The sequence below is a fragment of the Lissotriton vulgaris genome, chromosome 1_2 (genome assembly GCF_964263255.1).
Source record: "Lissotriton vulgaris chromosome 1_2, aLisVul1.2, whole genome shotgun sequence".
In the NCBI taxonomy this organism is placed as follows: Eukaryota; Metazoa; Chordata; class Amphibia; order Caudata; family Salamandridae; genus Lissotriton; species Lissotriton vulgaris.
Window position 1 is genome coordinate 334,556,286 of NC_141686.1, and position 21,746 is coordinate 334,578,031.

Here is a 21,746-nt window from a genome sequence, read left to right on the forward strand (position 1 = left end):
TCCACATTCGGTCCATCACCTGTTGTGTTTGCATATTCCGCCCTAAGTGCGCTGGGGATGCCCAGACGTGGGTCCCAGGCACTCCACACCACTGGAGTCAAGCTAGCCGGGCTGATGAGAGGTGTTACCTCGAAACCGGTCCGGTCCTCGGATGCTTGATTCCGTTCTGGGAAGGACATGGCTTTTGTAGTTCGGACTGGACTGTTCCCATGGGGCACAGGGTCAGAGCTGATTTGCATATCGCCATTGTCTAACCCAGGGTGGTGTGGAGTGCAAAAAAACGATGGATTTGGGCCCAGATCTTTGGACTGGGGTGAGTGTGTGACATTGATCCACATTCGGTCCATCACCTGTTGTGTTTGCATATTCCGCCCTAAGTGCGCTGGGGATGCCCAGACGTGGGTCCCAGGCACTCCACACCACTGGAGTCAAGCTAGCCGGGCTGATGAGAGGTGTTACCTCAAAACCGGTCCGGTCCTCGGATGCTTGATTCCGTTCCGGGAAGGACATGGCTTTTGTAGTTCCGACTGGACTGTTCCCATGGGGCACAGGGTCAGAGCTGATTTGCATATCGCCATTGTCTAACCCAGGGTGGTGTGGAGTGCAAAAAAACGATGGACTTGGGCCCAGATCTTTGGACTGGGGTGAGTGTGTGACATTGATCCACATTCGGTCCATCACCTGTTGTGTTTGCATATTCCGCCCTAGGTGCGCTGGGGATGCCCAGACGTGGGTCCCAGGCACTCCACACCACTGGAGTCAAGCTAGCCGGGCTGATGAGAGGTGTTACCTCGAAACCGGTCCGGTCCTCAGATGCTTGATTCCGTTCTGGGAAGGACATGGCTTTTGTAGTTCGGACTGGACTGTTCCCATGGGGCACAGGGTCAGAGCTGATTTGCATATCGCCATTGTCTAACCCAGGGTGGTGTGGAGTGCAAAAAAATGATGGATTTGGGCCCAGATCTTTGGACTGGGGTGAGTGTGTGACATTGATCCACATTCGGTCCATCACCTGTTGTGTTTGCATATTCCGCCCTAAGTGCGCTGGGGATGCCCAGACGTGGGTCCCAGGCACTCCACACCACTGGAGTCAAGCTAGCCGGGCTGATGAGAGGTGTTACCTCGAAATCGGTCCGGTCCTCGGATGCTTGATTCCGTTCTGGGAAGGACATGGCTTTTGTAGTTCGGACTGGACTGTTCCCATTGGGCACAGGGTCAGAGCTGATTTGCATATCGCCATTGTCTAACCCAGGGTGGTGTGGAGTGCAAAAAAACGATGGATTTGGGCCCAGATCTTTGGACTGGGGTGAGTGTGTGACATTGATCCACATTCGGTCCATCACCTGTTGTGTTTGCATATTCCACCCTAAGTGCGCTGGGGATGCCCAGACGTGGGTCCCAGGCACTCCACACCACTGGAGTCAAGCTAGCCGGGATGATGAGAGGTGTTACCTCGAAACCGGTCCGGTCCTCGGATGCTTGATTCCGTTCTGGGAAGGACATGGCTTTTGTAGTTCGGACTGGACTGTTCCCATGGGGCACAGGGTCAGAGCTGATTTGCATATCGCCATTGTCTAACCCAGGGTGGTGTGGAGTGCAAAAAAACGATGGATTTGGGCCCAGATCTTTGGACTGGGGTGAGTGTGTGACATTGATCCACATTCGGTCCATCACCTGTTGTGTTTGCATGATATCAATGTAGCATTTATAGAATGCCACAGGTATTCCGTCCGAGCCAGGTGCTTCCCATTGCTCAGAGCCATTATTGCCTCCTTAACTTCGTCTACCTCGAACGGAGCCCCCAGGAAAGTCCTATGAACATTGCTTAGCCAGCACAATGCTTGGTCACCCAAAAACCCATCACGATTGATTTCCCCCACACCCTGGGTCGTATATAACTGCGAGTAATGCCCATGGAAGGCATCGAGTGTCCGATCAGCGTCCCTGCAATTTTCACCCTCCTGATCCACTACTTCCAACACAGTGTTAGTGCCCCTACTGCTCCGCAACATTTCCGCCAGGGCCTTTCCAGGTCTCTCCCCTTTGCTGTATGTGCGGGCAACCCAGTACTTGCTCCGAAATTTAGTTTCACGCTGCGCCTCTTCTTCGTAATCTGACAGTTTAGTACGGAACTGTGGGTGCACGGAGCAATCTACCTGTCCCACCATCAGTCGCTCCAGTGCCCTCAGCTCCCCCTCCAAGCGCCCCAGTGTACAGTGGATGTCGCAGAGTACCCCGAAACTCTTGGCCATACAGCAACCTCTGATAGTGACATTAAAAGCCTCCCAAATCGTTTCCACACCATCCACCGTGCCCTTATTACGTGGGGAGAAAGCTGCAATCTCCTCCCCCAACTCCTCTCAAAATACCAAGTCTAGTAGGGCAGTAGGTTGGAGTCTCCAGTATCTTCCGGGGCAATCATATCCTGGTATCATCAACCTAATTAGAATGGGACAGTGATCCGACTGAGTTCTAGGTAAATGATTAGCCTTAATAACTGACTGTACAACCATAGCATGTGCAGTGCCATCTCCCCTGCTCGCCCTCCAATGCCGCACCCACATTCATCTTGATTCACTGTTGCCAAAATCAACACCCATATTCCCCCCGCCACCCCTCTCCCACCGCAAAGACCCCCTAACAACCAACTACATCATCCCCCATCCGGATTGCCCAACCAGAGCACACCAGAGAAAGCATAGAACTGCAGACAACTCCCCCCACACACTCCCCTGCTCCCCCCTGTCAAGAAATAGGCAACCGTCCCTGGATGCCCCCCTCCCAAGTCCGTACCCCCCCCACTCCCTTACGTCCTGAACCCAACAGCAACAGGCAGTCAAATCCCTCAACCCAAACCTCCCACCTCCCACTGAAGCAACCCCAACATGCCAGATGAGTACACCCACCCCCCACGCACCCCCCCAAAACAATACCCAGCATCACCCCAAATGTAAAGTGCAACAAAGAGGGTTCACCCATGGGGAAAAGCGCTGTAGACAGTCACACAGCCACCGTCCCTCCTCTCGCCCGAAACCTGTACCACCCCCGGGCTCAAGTCAAGGAGGAGCGGTGGGGCCCGGGATACGTTACCACTGGATCATCAGTTCCGTCCCTGTTTCATGCTGTGTATGGAGACCCCGCCAGACCACCATTGTATCCAAATGGAACATCCCATCTTCAGTCAAGAGGAACACCAGTAGAACAGGCCCTAGCTGGGCCAAAAACATACAAAGTTCAAGCCTCCTCGTCCTCTTCCAGAAGGCGGTTCTGACTCTCCACTTCCCGGCCCTCCACTCCCCGCTGCGTGCGTTTCATTGTCGGAGATAATGTTCCACGTGTTGAGGGTTAGTGAAGAACCGTTGCTTGCCCTGGTGTGTCACCCGCAGTTTGGACTGGTAAAGCAAGGCATAATCAATCTGGGCTGCACGCAATTTTCGTTTCACTTCCAAAAACATACGGCGCTCCTCCTGAACCAAAGGGGTAAAATCCGGATATATGGAGAACGTGACTCCCTCATACACCAACGTTTGCCGCATCCGGGCCGCACGCAGGTCGCGATAATTCAACAAGCGTGCAACAATGGGTCTGGGAGGTTGACCGGGCTTCGGCCGTGGGCACAAAGACCTATGCGCCCGCTTGACAATAAATTGCGCGGAAAATGCCTCTGCACCAATCGCAGCCACCAACAACCTCTCGATATAGTCCTTCATTCGGCCCGTATTGGTGGATTCTGGAATATTAACCACGCGTATATTGTTCCGCCTACTGCAAGCCTCCAAGTCCTCATTTTTGTCCGCTATCGTCTTCAGCAGGTTGTCTATTCACGCCAGCCGCGTGGCATGGCTGGCCGTAAGATCATCAGAGTCCGATATAAGCCGTTCAGCCTCTGTCAGCCTTTCCTCATGTTGATCTACCTTGTGAACAAGTGCATCTATCCTGGAAGACATCCGATCCACCTTATACAACACCGTGGCGAACCCTTGAAGCATTTCCTGCAGTAGTTGACTCATATCTATTTCAGCAGTGGACGCACTGCCCCCCACCGTGCCAGGCCACCCCTGTTCCTTCGGTGGCGGTGGAGGCTTGGATCCTCTCGTGATTGCTCCAAATGACAGCTTCGGTTGACGATTATCTAGCTTTCCCATACCGGCCAATAGCGTGGGTCACTCCACCAGAATCCGTGCCGCGCCAGTGTCTAGCGCCAAGGGTAATCACGGACTCGATGTAAGAGGCGTATACCGTGGCAGGCAGAGTCTCCACCAGCAGGACCCTCACAATAAGAACACTCTGGTGCAGCAGGTATGCCCCAGGCAGACCCCAGGGATAGCAGGCGTGCGTGCCCGAACACCACGAGCGCCACGGCAAAGAATTTGAGGTTATCACCACTCCAGTCCAAGGTAGGAGGATCAGCAGCAATGATGAGAGTCCCCGGCAATGCCCGGTCACAGCATCCCAACAGACACCATAGGGTGCCTAAGCAGCACACTCGGGCCCCCTCCGGTCTCACTCGATCACGCTTCCACGCCAGCCAGTGCTTCTCCTTAGGAACCAGTGCTCCAGCACCGCCAGCAGGCTCTCCAGCTTCCCAGCAACAGCAATTCACTTATGCAGCAGGGGCCTCCGTCCCTCGTCCCCGGTCCGGGGGTATCCCGGCCACAACAGCCCAGAGGGCAGGCAAGAAGCGAGGGTCACAGTGCCAGCAGCCCGCGTCCCACAGCAGGCCCCAGAATCAGCCGAAAGCAATGTCCAAGTAATCTGGGCACCAGGGCGACAGCCCGTGCTCTTCTCCCTCAGCAAAAGTAACTCATGGTGCCAGCAGCCCACGGAGCCCTCCGTATGAATTCCGCCGCCCGTTCACCTCGGCGAAGCCCCGTGCACCAAGCGTCAGCTCTCCCTGTAGCGGTCCCACCGATCACCGCCAGCCAGCAGGGCCTACCAGCCGCGTGGGCAGCCGCGGACTTGCCTGCCGCCGGCTGCCGCACTCCGAGCCTCCAGGCGCTCCAGTGCCGGTCCCGCAAATAGTTGCTGGATCGCAGTGCACAGCTCAGGCGCAGGGAAACGACTCCAAACTCCAGCTGAGTCCGGGCCAACAGAATAGCCTCGCACGGACGTCCAAAGATCCAGTTAGCAAACTAGGAAAATAGGATAAATGTAGGATAAATGGCCCAGGCAGCGGGAGCCTCACTGAATGGCGGCCATTCCGCTTGTGCACTCTCAAGCGCCCCCATTTATCTATGTATTTTTGTATGGCTTAGAAACCATACAATGCTCTCACAGTATTATTTCATATAACTGTTTACGCTGTACGCATTATACTTTGCATTCTGCATAAGGATTGTAGCAGTTCACCTCTCTTGCATGAGAAAGAAGATTGTTCAATAAACCTTTTTATTGAAAAGGCCTGTCTCTCTATTTCTCTGCAACTCTGGAGAAATGAAGCATGCACGATTGGCTGAGTGAAATACTTATCTATTGTTTCCACGACTCTGAGAGATATATTATATTCTTGGGAAACAAAGTTGTGATTTTTATGCGGCTATCAGAAACTAATCCCTTCTTGTGTATTCAAGAACGTTTCTAGTGACCTCAGAGCTAGCTGGCACTCACAATTAAGTTTAGTATATTCAATAGAGACCTATTGACTTAAGTCCTATGTCAAATCTATAGGATATATTATTCCAATGCGCAGAGCCTATTAGGAATATAGGAACTACACTACATAGCCTCCTGTTTTAAGACTCAGAGACATCAAAGTCTCCCATCCTGCTCCTGTGCCTGGTATATTGAAAGTTGAACCAGGTGCTTGCACCAGCAGAACATATGCATCCTCTGCTATCAGAGCAGAATCGACTCATTGCTGCTAACGCAGGAACAGAATCAGCGCATTGCACTTGAAACCAGCGCGTAACTATCAGAACCATTGCATCACCACTGAAGAGAGACCACTGACTTATCCCCTTGACTACGCGGAGAAACCCAGAGCATCAGCTTCGGAACCAACGCATCTTGGAACTGGTGCGTGGGGAGAATCGCTGCAGCACTGCGACTGTTGGATTGACACTGATGCATCGCTTAGCTGCTCACCACATCTCTCTGTTTGTGGCAAGAATCAAGATACTTTTGTTCAGTGGGCCTTGTGTGGCTCCTGTACCCGGCCAGCACTCCATCGTGGTTAGCCTTAACTCTTGTCTTTGCCCTGGTCCAGCGCAACCAATAAACCCTATTGTCACTTATTGCGTCCAAATGCTATTTTCACGTTTATTATTTTAAAAAATCAAATATTGACTTCTACTTTTTGGATTTTTTTCAAGTTGGTCCTGCTTTATTAATTAAATTAACTTCTTTTCTAACTTACTTTAGATTCTTTTTGTGTGGTGTTTTTATTGTTTTACTGTTTGATGAGTTGCACAAGCCTGACAGCACCTCTTGTGTACAAGGTATGGCGACCAGAGCAAAACCTCTATCCGGGACACCTGAAAGAGATAACACTGATTGTCTTCATCGTATACATCCTATACAATATAGTGTTATGTAAGTGGAAAACACTTTTTTTGAAAACTAATTATTTTCACAGTCATGCAGCTTATTTTATTATTTGTGTATGAGAAACAGGCAGCATCAGTCTTGGACTGTAGTGGAAATATATTCATAAAAATCACACAGCAAACAACAAAAAAGTAAACCCATCATCGACTGCAATGTAAGCATACGGAAGAAGTCACAAGAGCAAAAATGACAAAAGAATAAATAAACAAAAACAAATAATAAAAGATCACTAGACTAATTGATACACAGGTATGCTTCACAATAGTGTGACAGTGAAACAACAAAGGGATTTTGTGCAGCTTCAAAACATGCAAATACACAAATCTGATATGTGTGATGTAAGTGTTTTACTGAAAGCAAATTGCTGAAATGTCATTTAACAGAAGAAATGTTGAACAAAAAACTATTTGAAAAAGTATCATTATCTTTCTTCATCCCTTTTGGTTAAATGTATTTTAGATCCAAAACATGTCATTCTAAACAAATCTGATGCATTCTGGGAGTAAGCAAATGGCTATTCTAGTCTCAGTCCTGTTGCATTTGGGTCTCACCTGGGGGCCTAAGCACAGCAACTTTAAAGAAGTCCTAAGAACAAACAAGCATTGGCAGGAGTTCACTTCTGTTGAGATTTTGATATAGTGTCCTAAGATCAAAGACTGGAACATGTCAGACATTGGAGGGTCCAGACAGCTTGCATTTGTCAACAAAAGGAGTCAGTAAAATGAATGACATAAATGAATGAATCACTGATTGAGTAGATGGGCTGTGTGATGTCAGTGAACAGTTATCAACGAGATGCATTTAGGGGCTTCTTTATGAGAGACCTGCGCTGCCCGGCCGCGAGCCTCTCAGTCGTATTGATGGCCTCTCGGAGTGGCTTTGCATGGCCTCGCAGATATTTAGCAAGGAAAAGCAACACCCATGGATTGTGACGCTCCCCCAGATTTACTAAAACTTTATGCCTCCACAGAGCAGGCGTAACGAGGAGAAATACAATTTCTCTTCATTGTTTCCTCTTTCTGTTTGTGTTGCAGAATAAGGAAGACGCCTCTTAGGATTGTTTCTGCACCTACGTTGGCTCTAGACAGTAAAGTGTGCATCAGTGCTGGGGGAAAGGACAGGAATGCACCGTATTTCATAAATCCAGTGCTCTCCTGACTTTTCACATTGGAGTAAGGCAGCACAGCAAGAAGACTCGTGGCGCTGCCCTACGTCAATCCCTCATAAATATGGGCCCTGAGTCTAAAAAGTGCAGTAGAAACTAATCGCATAAAATGGAAGGAAGCTCTCTTTAGTAAACCATGTTCAATTGTTCAATGTTCTTTGCAGTTATTATATAGTCATGTTATATTATGCTCTGTTATATGTTATGTTATGTTATGTTATGTCATGTCATGAAGCACCTAATCCATTGTGGCAGTAGGGTAACAGACACATTAAACAACAGCGGCCGGGGCAACCATCTCAGGGCCTGCTCTGGGCACCACTCTCCAGGACCTTGTGAGAGGTGTTGTCAACACAAGGGTAGCCGAGAGATCCAGCCATATTAGAGCCACAGTCCCACCTTCATCCACTTTGATCTAATCTCATCCACCACGGATACCCGAGCGCTTCCAGGTCTGTGCATAGCTCCGAATCCAAACTGTGCAGTTTCCATCATGGTATGGATTTATGGATTAGTGGAAATAGAGATGGTTAATTGGTATTGGGAGCAAGGATACTGTCAGGGATAGCTGGATTGGCTCTCGGTTTTTGTTTTAATAGCTTCCTTCTTCCAGCTGAAAGGGATCATTGCACAATTTAATGAGATATTGCAAAGTATCCTCAGGAGGTCTATGGATAGGAACCTGATGGAACCAGCACTTTCTTGTTGGCTGAAGGGATGCCCCAAGCCAGGCAGAACCAGCCGCTCCCGTCAAGGGTGGGTGAATACACTCGCTTATAACCTGTGCTCGCCCTTGGGTAGTTTGGCACTGAGCAGTCAGGCTTTCATCAGAGGCAATGTGTAAACAAACGCACAGCAGTCACTTGCGTTAAATACACTGAACGCCACATTTGAGACTTCACACAGGGTGTATGTAAAAATGTTTATATTCAATACACATGTTTAATCATTACAACTTGAACATCATATACTTTTGGACATAAAACACACCTAGAAATATTACTAGCAATACTAGGACCACTCATATCTTTTTGATATCAATAGTATGCACACTGTGCATAACTCCTAATCTACCCCCCGCCGCCCCCAATAGAGAGAGCACACTTATGTGGTGCGACACACTATCCGTCCCAAGCCCACCCTATCAATGCTGACAATACAGTCCGACGCGGATATAGGGTACACCTCGGGTCACAATGATATCAAAGACATGTATCTACATGAAAATAGAACACTTTTTAGCAGAACCGTGGGCCGGAGCCACGCAGGTAAACCCAATGTCAAGTTGTGCTTTTGGCATTAAATCAATGTTACACCAGCACCAGCAGGCAATGCCATGAGTCAAAGGCGGTCCACATACGATCGCTCTCATCTAAACACACTCACTCTGCACAGCTACGCTGTGAGACAGGTATAATAATAATAATAATCCACATTCGTCAAGTGCGAACAATCGCCCATAAGGGTCTCAAGGCACTGGGGGCCGTCTGGAAGATTAATCAAGTTATTGCCTAGAATCACATGGTGCTGGACTAATCTGCCGCTGGGGATAGAACCGTGATCCCCCGATTCCAGCGTCAGTCACGCTGGCCGCGGCACCACACCTCTCCCTATCAGCCACTCTGTACGGAATGCTCTTGCACACATACTCACTTGGCACCATAATGCAGTGTCACTGGTACCCAGCGGGTCAATGGATAATACCTTGCACCTTTAACATGTCTGATATGAGGGGGATTGCACACTTATTTAAGCACATTGAATCAAGTCTATAAACAACGTTTCAGACCATCTTCGGAGTAATTCCCGCTTTCATAGACTACGTATTTGGAAGCACTTTTGGAGGGCTTCCTCTGGTCCTGCTATCAGTGGCGGACATCCTATTGATTCACAATGGACGGCTCAATTCCTCAAGACATGGAGAGAACACTGCTGGAAAGACGTTGTCATGAGTGTGTGGGGTTCTACCTGACTACACCTCAGCTTTGAGAGCTGAGTGAGCATTGGTTCCTGTCTTTTAGACCAGTCTGACTAGACTGTGTCTTGCTTGTGTTCCGCTGCCTCTTCTGAGGAATTGGATGCAAGTTGGATCTGTGTCTTACACTTCCTGCGGTTGTGCCACCGGACATAGACGTGCTCCTAGAGCCCTTGCGGGCCCACGTGCACAGTTGTCCACAGCATATTCCCATGTTGATGACGGCATTTCTAGAGCCTTCAATGGATGCTTCCACTCCTGTTGGAAGGGAAATTGGCTCTGCTCCAGAGGTACAGGCATCAGTTCTAGGCGTGCAGGCATCTAATTCTTACCTGGCATGTGCTGTGGGAACCAGAAATGACCAGCTTTTCTCACTCAATAATATTCTGGAAGTACTGCAGGGATTGCCACCTGCAGACGCAATGTTCAGCTATGTTGAGTCTTCAGCATAGGATTCATAAATAATCTGGCTTTCCTGTTCTTGGGACTAGTCAGCATTTTTAAACATTTACCAATTTGTAGGTTGAAACTGACTTTGTTTTATTTTTTCTCCACCTCTGCTCTAACTGAGCATGATGGCTTTCATGGTGATCAGTGTAATAAAAACCACATATACAAGTTTAGAGGACCTTTTGAATGCTTTTAGGGAAAATTGCCTTTCTTTTATGGACATTTTTGACAGGCTTTTTAGTATTTTATCTATATATGATTTTTATGCTTTTAATGGCCTAAGCTTTATTAATATCTAGCTGACCCTGCTGACCTTCTGATGAGGAGTGGGCGTCACAAGCATTGTCCTATCCACACGACAATAATGGTTCTAAACAGGTGACATTTTACCTAGTAGTTTGCTTCTGTCTCTTTGACACCAGGCTCTCAGTACTCTATCATAATCCCTGAACCTGACGTACGTAAACATGTCCTCAGGCACTACATAATTATTTTGCATAAGGGTCACCACTTTTTTCATCCTTGGCCAACAGTCTTCTGTGCATGATCATACTTGTTTCGAAGAGCATCAGTGATTGTTTTCAAAACATATTGATTCTATAAGAAAACCTGAAGGGACCACTCTGAGATATAACACCATTATTCCCCTCTACAAATCAGGGGAAAATTTCTTCCAAGCTGACACAGGGTCCTGCATGCTGAATCTTCGACATGCAGCAATCTGACATCCCCTGCGGGGTATCATCCTCGATGCAGAGAAGGGGTCCTTCATTCTCTACCATCAGGTGAGGGGGTTGGTTCTTCCCTAGGGGATTCTTGGTTATATATACATATATCTCTACACGCATATACATACTACACCTACATATCTACGCTAGGTACATTTAGGCAAATTACGTCGGGAGCGCATTCTAGGAGTTTACAAGTGCTATTTTTTTACCTGAACTGTATATGTTCATCTTCTTAGCACTATGAAATAAATGTATCTACTGTTTACTATATTGGTACTTGCGATTTCTTTCGTATGCTTCTGTCTCTTGATTGTCGTCGCAAATATGTTTTACAGAAGACGGACTCTGAACCAATCAGAACTACGGGATTGTCATGTTCAGTGGTTGATAGAAACTACGTACACCACTGTAAGATACAGGGGGGTGGTAGTGGTACTGTAGAGCTAGCTGATCTAATGGCTGACGTATCCCGTGGCAGTGAACGGAAGCGATTTGGACATTACAATTGGGGGTGGGGTCGCACACTACTCACACACCAGTGGGATCGCCCCTAAGGACTGTGGTCAGTGTAGTTCGTGTTCCGCGATGCATCTTCTTTCGATTCTCTGCTATCTTCGCTTTCTTCGCCATCCCTGGACACGTGTTTCAGGGTATTTACCCCTCATCAGCAGGGATTCTGTCATGTTCTGGGGTTGCCGGTGGCTGCCAAATATTGCCAGGTTTAGTACCACTCAGGCGCGCAGGTGCGGGGTCCCAGGCTTGTCAGCCAACTGCTCGAGGGAGCTTTTAACATTACAATTGGGGGTGGGGTCGCACACTACTCACACACCAGCGGGATCGCCCTTAAGGACTGTGGTCAGTGTAGTTCATGTTCCGCGATGCATCTTCTTTCGATTCTCTGCTATCTTCGCTTTCTTCGCCATCCCTGGACACGTGTTTGGGGGTATTTACCCCTCATTAGCAGGGATTAGGCCATGTTCTGGGGTTGCCGGTGGCTTCCAAATATTGCCAGGTTTAGTACCACTCAGGCGCGCAGGTGCGGGGTCCCAGGCCCGTCAGCCAACTGCTCGAGGGAGCTTTTAACATTACAATTGGGGGTGGGGTCGCACATTACTCACACACCAGCGGGATCGCCCCTAAGGACTGTGGTCAGTGTAGTTCGTGTTCCGCGAAGCTTTTTCTTTCGATTCTCTGCTATCTTCGCTTTCTTCGCCATCCCTGGACACGTGTTTTGGGGTATTTACCCCTCATCAGCAGGGATTAGGCCATGTTCTGGGGTTGCCGGTGGCTGCCAAATATTGCCAGGTTTAGTACCACTCAGGCGCGCAGGTGCGGGGTCCCAGGCTCGTCAACCAACTGCTCGATGGAGCTTTTAAAATTATAAATGGGGGTGGGGTCCCACACTACTCACACACCAGCGGGATCACCCCTAAGGACTGTGGTCAGTGTAGTTCGTGTTCCGCGATGCATCTTCTTTCGATTCTCTGCTATCTTCGCTTTCTTAGACATCCCTGGACACGTGTTTCGGGGTATTTACCCCATATCAGCAGGGATTAGGCCATGTTCTGGGGTTGCCGGTGGCTGCCAAATATTGCCAGGTTTAGTACCACTCAGGCTCCAGGTGCTGGGTCTCAGGCTCGTTAGCCAACTGCTCGAGGGAGCTTTTAACATTACAATTGGCGGGTGCGGATATGTAACCAAATTTAATTAGGAGGCAGACGTAAACAAGGGCAGTTTAGCAGCCACTCGGGAGGTTCACACAAAGGGCTCAAAACACAATGGAGTCATGCAGCCTTGTCATCCTCTTCCAAACAGTTTCGGTAGCACTCCTTCAACCTAGTCAATCTCTCTCTCTAGTGCCTAGGGGCCAAGATGTCTTGGGACGGGTCAGGTATGGAGAGGGCAGTAGATCCATTGCTATGAGGTTCAAAAGAGAACAACCGATGAATGGGGAGTAACACATTGTAGCCTTTCGATAGGAGGCGGTACCCCATCCGGTATATGTTGATCAGGGTATTTCCCAGGCAATCCGGGCACAGCGTCTGGTGCTCGTTCTGCACCTCCCTGGAAATAAGGCACAATGACTGATGCACGTTGAGATGGGCAAGTCAGGCAATTCAGGTCAGATACATCGAAGAGTTGCAAATTCCGTACCTCCCTGGAAATTAGTAAGCATGGGCGAAATTTGCGAATTCGCGTTCCGCGTATTCGCGGATTTTCCTGCGAAAACGCAAAAAAATCAGCGAATTTACCCGCAAAATCACTGATTTTTTTGCGATTTGCCCTGGAGTACTTTCTACTGGCTAATCCAGTAAGTGCTCCCTCATTGGGTAAATATATAGTGCATTTACTACACTGCAGCTACGTAACGGGCCAGAAGATGTGTCTCCAGTGACCATGTGTGCCTGTAACACAGGCACAGGCAAACATGGTCACTGGAGACACATCTTCTGGCCCTTTACACAGCTACAGTGTAGTAAAAGCACTATGGGGCAGATTTATAAGCTGCTTGCGCCTCTTTTGCGCCGCAGTTGTGTCACTTTAGTGACACAGCGGCAGCACAAAAGATGCACCATGGTGCTGGGTATTAACAACGTGACGCATCTGAGAGATGCATCACGTTGTAAAGCCCTGCACCATCAGGAGGCGTTCCGGCGCAGCGGAGGGCGTTCCTACGCAGGAACTCCTTCTAAAAGTGGCTGAGTGAAATCTACAAGATTTCACTCAGTCACTTTTAGGCCAATGCTGCGACAAAACCCTGCGCCTGCTTGAAGCAGACGCAAGGCTTGACGCAGCATTGGGGATATAGGGCCCCCCAGAGCATTGCTGACGCTGCGTCGCGCTTGCGACGCAGCTCCAGAAATGCGCTGCTTTTACGGCACAGATGCGTGACGCATCTGTGCCGTTTTTGCCATATGGTGCGCCGCATTGTAAATGCGGCGCACCATGGGTGGCGGAGCTGCGGCGCACAATAACTGGCGCATCCCTCGGGATGCGCCAGTTATTGTAAATCTGCCCCTATACATTTAGCCAACGAGGGAGCACTTACTGATCAGACAGTAGAAAGTACTCCAGTTGAGTAGAGGTATTGCACAAAAAGGTGGCATCTTCGTGGACAAAAACGCAGGGCAGGATTCATTCTGCCCCCTGTTAGACTCGTTTTTTGTGCCCTTCTGCCCTCTGTTAGACTCGTTTTTCCCTTGTTTTTCTGCCCTTTTGCCCTCTGTTAGACTCTTTTTTCCCTTGTTTTTCTGCCCTTCTGCCCCCTGTTAGACTCGTTTTTTGTGCCCCTCTGCCCTCTGTTATTCCCTTGTTTTTGTGCCCTTCTGCCCTCTGTTAGACTCGTTTTTTGTGCCCTTCTGCCCTCTGTTAGACTCGTTTTTGTGCCTTTCTGCCCCCTGTTAGACTCGTTTTTTGTGCCCTTCTGCCCTCTGTTAGACTCGTTTTTCCCTTGTTGTCCTCTGTTAGGCTGTTTTTTGTGCCCTTCTGCCCTCTGTTAGACTGCTTTTTTTGCCTTTCTGCCCTCTGCATCACCACATCATCACTCAGCGCTATCCCAGCATCACTCAGCACCACCACATTATCACTCAGCACCACCACATTATCACTCAGCACCACCACAGCACCACTCAGCACCACCACAGCATCACTCAGCACCACCACCGCATCACTCAGCAGCACCACAGCACCACCACAGCACCACTCAGTGCCACCACAGCACCACTCAGCACCACCACAGCACCACTCAGCACCACCACAGCATCACTCAGCATCACCACAACACCACTCAGCACCACCACAGCATCACTCAGCATCACCACAACACCACTCAGCACCCCCACAGCATCACTCAGCACAACCACAGCATCACTCATCACCACCACAGCACCACTCAGCACCACCACAGCACCACTCAGCGCCACCACAGCTTCACTCAGCGCCATCACAGCATCACTTAGCGCCACAGCATTATCACTCAGCACCACCACAGCACCACTCAGCACCACCACAGCATCACTCAGCACCACCACAGCACCAATCAGCACCACCACAGCACCACTCAGCGCCACCACATCATCACTCAGCACCACCACAGCATCACTCAGCACCACCACATTATCACTCAGTACCAGTACAGCACCACCACAGCATCACTCAGCATCACCACAGCATCACTCAGCACCAACACAACACAGAGCACACACTGGACCCTATCTTCACCACAAGTGACAGCATCAAAAAGAACTCCACTGCACCTCTAAAATGGACTGACCACTCCAGCATCTGCATTAAAATCAACACACCACAAGTGACCATCCCTACCAGGTTGAGTTTTCAAAGCCTCAGTTGGGGCAAAATCACAGAAGCAGACTGGCTCAGCTGTCTCAACACGGATCAACCTAGACCCACAGTCCCACAGACAATCTTGATAAAGTTATCAAGAACTTCAACTACTGAATTAAGAACTGCACGGACTTCCTTGCACCCATCAAGCCCAACAAGAATTGTAGATCATGAAAGCAAGCCAGCTGGTACACAGAAGACCTCTGAGACATCAAATGACACTATAAACAGCTAAGAAAAGAAATGGAGAGGCAGCCACAATACCACGGAAAACTACCTACAAGACTGCACTGAGGCACCATCACCAGCAAATAGGAGACACCAAGAAAAAAGCACTAGTGTACTGCATTAAAGGAAGCTCCAACAGCTGCAAGGAGATCTTCTTTGGTCATTTAGGACTTCACCTCACCCACAGCAAGCCACTGTGACCAACATCACTGTCTCCCAGCAACTCTGCGACAACCTATCCAACTTCTTCCACAACAGAATCGCAAATATCTACAGCAACTTCGTGTACCAACCCAACCTCAGAAAACTCATTGCAAACCTACCCACCACCAACCCAAACAGCCACCTGACCCAATAAACAACCTTCACCAGAAAAAACACTTCGGCAGCCCATCCACTCAGGTACCCCAATAAACCCATGACCACTCGAAATGGATCTATTCCTTCCTCACAGGAAGATCCCAAAGGGTAAGGCTGCCACCCTTCACATCAGAGACCAAGAAATTGAAATGCGGAGTCCCATAGGTATCGTCCCTCAGCCCCACCCTTTTCAATATCTACATGACACCAATCACTAACATCATCCAATTGCAAGACATCACCATCATCTCCTACTCCTACGCCAATGACACACAACTCAATCTCTCACCGACAGACAAATGAACTACTGCCAGAACCAACTTCTCCTACTGCATATCCATGGAAACAGACATGGGGAGAAGATGTGGCCTAACAGCTAATGTAGTCGACCTTGAAGCTTGGGAACCTGTTATTCTGGGCAAATTGCTTAATACCGTTGTGCCTGAAAAAAGGAGTGTGTCCAACTGTAACGCAACTGGTGCTCATGTAAAGCGCTCTAACACCTTCAGGTCATGCATGCGCAATGGAAAAAGCCAGAAAAGTAAAAGAAAGACTAGGGGACATATTTATACGGGAATGGGGGAGCATGGTGTTAAGCACAAAAAGCTAACGCCACACTCTGCCATTCCGAATAATGCAGGGATGTGCTGTATTTACAAACATACGGCAATCCCCTGCATTTTTCCTAGTGCTGGTGCTAAATTAAGCTGCCTAGCGCCAATGCAGGCTCCCTTGCACCATATTGCAGTGGTGACTGCATTGAGGGAATGAATGTTTATGTGCAGGAAGTTGTCCCTTTCTACACATAAACAGTCACACATGGAGATTTGTACCTCCTATGTGTGCTGCATTGTGCAGCACACATAGAAGTTGCATTTGATAATTTTTTAATGATTGTATATGTGCAGGAAGGGACACCTTCCTGCTCATTAACAATCATTCATGGCATTTTGCTGTTTCTATGTGTTCTGCACAATGCAGAACGCAACAGCAGAAACGAGGAGAAATTAAACATTTCTCCTCGCTTTGCCATGTTAAGAACAGGTTTTTCCTGGTTTCATTTTGGCGCTGCCTCTATTTATGCCACCTTTGTAAATAGAGGCAGCATCAAAATCAATCAGAGTTGTGCCAGAACGCCAACCACAACACCCATTGCCCACCCCTTTCACGCAGTGTAGCGTGAAAGAGGGCCTGATTTACAAGTTAGTGTTAATCAAGTTCAGTAGCTTAACACTGCATTGTGAATAAGGTGAAGCCCCTATCACTAAAGGAACATCAGAAATAGTGATGCTCCTGTGGCGATAGGCGCTTGCAAATAGGCCACGAGGTGTGAAACAACTGCCTGCAGCTAAACTCTGACAGACCATTCAAGAAGTCTAAAGATCATTCTAGACAACTGTAGTGTAGTTCCTATTTTCCCTATAGGCCATGCGCATTGGAATAACATAAACAGCAGTTTTGACGTAGAAGTGCGGTCTTCCAGGTCTCTACTGACTATGCTAAACTTAATTGGGTTTGTTACCAACTAGCTCAGAGGTCACTGGAAACTTTCTTGACTGAATAGGAAGTGATCAGCTTCCCTGGTACAGACAAGAAGGGATTCAGTTTTCCAACAACTGCATAAACATGACAACTTTGCTCCTTAGAATAAGAGTCAATCTCTAGAGTTGTGTGAAACAATAGACAGTTATTTTACTCAGTCAGTTGTGCAGATTACTTTCACCAAGATGCAGAGAACAGAGAGACCGGCGTTTTCAATAAAAGGGTATTATTTATTGAACAGTCTTTCTTCTCATGCAAGAGAAATGAATTGCCACAATTGCAAGACTAGTTATTATAAAAAGTGCGTACAGTAAAATGAGGATTGCGAAATAATACTGTAAAAGCATTGATATGGTTTTTTAGCCATACAATGGTTAAAATGAATAAAATATATACATTCATATATACATTCAGATAACGTACTCAACTGGTGCTTCTAACTACGCCTACCCCAGTGTACCTGACCTAAGCCTAATACTTGGGAGGGAGTAAGTAAGTAGCAGTTTTAGTTAGATTGGTTTTGTCAAGGTTTGCTTCAAGAATTCTCTCTAAGGGTTTAATCAACACCATACCTCTGGAATAGAATGTTGGAGGTCTTGTATCTCCTTCCAGGACTCGATATCCCAGTCACTCGCAAGAGTAGGCTGGAAACGCCGGAGCTGGATTTTCTCAGCAGGAGAAAAGATAGCGTCTCTCTCAGCGCATCAAGGAGGAGGAGGGGCAGCGTCCGTGGGCAGCTTGCATCTGCTGGGCTCTGCAGGGGACAGCTGTTCTGCTCCTGTATTCACCACACCATCGCTATCATCGATGTCGTTGAGGCAGCGTTTGCTTAAGGCAACGTTGGTAATATTTATACCTGAAAGGTGCCTTGTTTGACGTAAGTTTTTGGACATAAGACGTCAATAAAGATGTCACTAGGAAGTGATCGTCTCTCAGTGCTCATTAGAGTTCTATTACTAATCAAAACATAGCAAGCAGGGTTTTCCCAGGTTGCTGAGTTTTATCTTGTTGAAGAACTCGGAGTGTAATCTAGGAATCTTAGATAGTGGCTTCTGCTGTGTCATCTGCTCTAATGAGCTGCAGAGGAAGAGATTCTGAAATGTGGCTCTGATCGTGTTAGGCCAGAGACGAGTTTCTGAAATATCGCTTTTGATCGTTTATGCCATTATAGGGGTATGAATGGATTATAGCTGTATAGGGGCATAAGGTCACAGTATTGATTGGGGTCCTAGATTAGAATGCGACACCCACTCCACGAATTTATGTCCATCAAATTACTAAAAACTATAGCAAAAGATGCATGTGTAACATTACCCACCCTAAAATACATATTTGCATTTGAAATGACGTATTTGAAATACATGGTAATATTGATACTGTACGTCTTTAAGCATAGAAATCATTAAAAAATTATAGCATATGTAATCAGTGAACGATTTTGCCAAAAAAATTACACATGAAATATCTCTTCATACAGAAAAGAAGGGCGACATAATTTCATCACATAGAAATGCAATTGCTGTAACATATGCTAGAGGCTGGTGTAAAGTTATTATGTCTCTAGATTTACCTAAAAATAGAAGTTCTGTTTTTTATGAATAGGTCTACGTTCAAGCAAAGAATTTCATGGCAGTAAAAAAGGTAAATATTTTAAAAAAGGGTCCAATTCAAAAAAAAATTTTTTTGTGAACGGGGGAATAGAGTTCCAACGTTTTTCAGCAGTTTTTGTTGATCAAAACTGAAGGCCGAATTCAGAGTTCATGGGAATGCTGTGTGTCGGAATGCTTTTCAAAAATTATTGTTTCTGTTCAGGGGAGAACATCATATCAGACAGGCTCTCAAAGAATTGGTCTAGAAAATCAGGTGACAGTTCGACCAAGTTCGATAGTGCTGTAACTTGGCAGGTGTGAGAATAATTGCTATCATCAAAGTCTGGATCAGCAATGCTCACAGAGGGTCGTACCTGGGTGATGTCGCTTTTATTTCTCGCTCCACTGTTACCACCTAGTCGTAGCACAGGAGTCTCAACCAATGCCGTCATCAGGATTGGTAGCCGCTGGGGACAACACAATGCGTGAGCCGTTACAGGACTTAGCAAAGTATCGATATCCATTGGTACTGCTGATGGGAGTGCAAGACAGTTGTCCAACACGCACTCATCTCTGCATAGCATACATCGAAGCACAGGTAAGATGCAGGTCTGCCATATAGGTCTGAATGAAAGAAACCAGGTCATGTTCAGATCTCTCAGCCTGGCCAATCCAAGGACTCTAGTTATTCGGTCCCGGTAGCGTATTGCTAGGATCGTTACTTCCATTCCTGCCGGAGTCATGTCTGAGTTTTGGCTTGCCATATCGGAGCAGGAGGGTCAAAAATAAAATGCCTGCTACAAGTCCCAAAATCAGGGGTATGCCGCCAAAGACTGAATGGACAAAATTAGGAATGATTCCCAGAATTGCTTTGAATGGTGTTAACAGTCCCGTAAAAATGGTCTTAAATACGCCTGGGATGCCTATGGCACTCGACATGTTAAGAATTTGGCTAAGCATTTCTGTGAAATGCGCGGGGCAATTTGTTGATAAAAGGTCATGAATCTCTGAAGCCGTCCTTGCAACTTGGAGATCGTACGTCTCTTTTGATGACGTGATGGGCACTGTTGTCTGCAAAAGCACAGACTTCATTCTGCTTAAAGTATCAATTTGTATAGAAGAGACATTCAAATGAGGCCATATGGGAGTCACGGAGTCTCCAGGGCCGTTTGGAAACAATACTTGCATACAGCATTTGACCATGGAAGTTACTTGAACGAGATAGGCTTTCCCTGGCAAAAGGCCACAACAGCTGTGAACCGTTATAAGAATGTAACTCCCGTTCGAGAGTTGCTTAAAGAAAGGCTCTATCTGTGTTGCAGGTGTGACATGTTGGTGGCATGAAAGGTTGTTAGAATTACCTTCACAGGCTCCGTGTAAATTAATACCTTGGCACAAAAGTATACCGCTTAGTGAATGTTTGCAGTTTTCACCACTAAGAAATACATTTTTGTTGCTGTCACTATAGCATGTGTGTGTATATGGTAATTTCCATGTTGACTTAATGTACCCTTTACCCAAACGTTCATACTGGCCAGTCGGTATGTATTCAAGGCAATTTTTAAATCGGAAAGTTGTTATCAGAATAGTGATAATCCTGTGTATTATCCATTCAATGACAGGACTTTCTGACATTGTCAAAGGTAATCTCTCAAGTTTTTCGATGCTCAGGATTGTATAGTCTGCTCCTTTATGTGCCAAGCTGATTTGTTTATCAGTAAAGCTAAAGATGGAAAACAAAGACGTTGTGTTGATTAGACGCCATGGCACATAGCCTGAACAAAGATTTTGCAGTGTCCAGCCTAACTGTACAATAGAACGCAATTGCGACTGGCCATGCTGTAACATTAGCAAGTCTTTGTCTATTATATCTATGGCAGATGATACAATACTGTCCAGTGAATATATTCTGGAGGACAGAGTCATTAACCCATTGTCCACAACAGAAAGTGATTTTTCCAAATTAATACGATCAATTTCTCGTATTTTTTCAGCTGTTTCAATTTGTGTGACTTTCCAAGCCTCGTTGTAAGCCGCATATATACCGGTCGCTATGAAACGTTTTTGACGCTGTTTGCGAGGTCCCAGAATGAAATCGCGTAAATCAGCACCATCTTAAAGTAAAGATAAGTGTTGCTTAATTTCTGCCAGTGTGGATGATTCTAGCCATTCAAGGCACAGCTTCCCTACACTGTATGTTGTTACTATCCCTGGATGTTGTCTCTGGGAGTATCTAGGGTCTGGTCTGGTCATTGTTGACCCCTGTGTTTTATTCAGGAATCTATCTTGACAGTTGTTTGTGTCAGTAGGCCAGATTAACCACTTTTTCCAATCAGGATGTGTTCTGTTTGGATGTAAAATTTTAGATACGTCTATTTCAATATCTGTCGTTGCATTATCAGGTATTGGCTTTGGAATAGACGGTTTGTTAAGGTCTTTAATCTTAGCTAGGCCAAGACAGGTTGTTTGGTGAATTGTGTCATTTAAGAACATTATTTGCTCTGGGATCATGCAGGCTCGAAATAATGCTTCTATGCCTTGTACCTGCCAATCTTTTGTACCCCAGATTGTTTTTGTTTCAATGTTATTTCTCCAATAATCAAAACCAAATGTCATCATTTTTTCATAAAATGCTTCTGAATATATCAAATAAGTATTAGTCAGCATTGTTTTCAACCCTGTTTTATCTAACAGTTTTTAATAAAACGTTTCTGCATCACTGGTGTTAAACCCTGAGAAGTACTGAAATTTCTCATAGAATGTTTTAGAACTGCTTTTTGGTGGAGTAGCACAATGTTCCCATTGGTTATATTTAT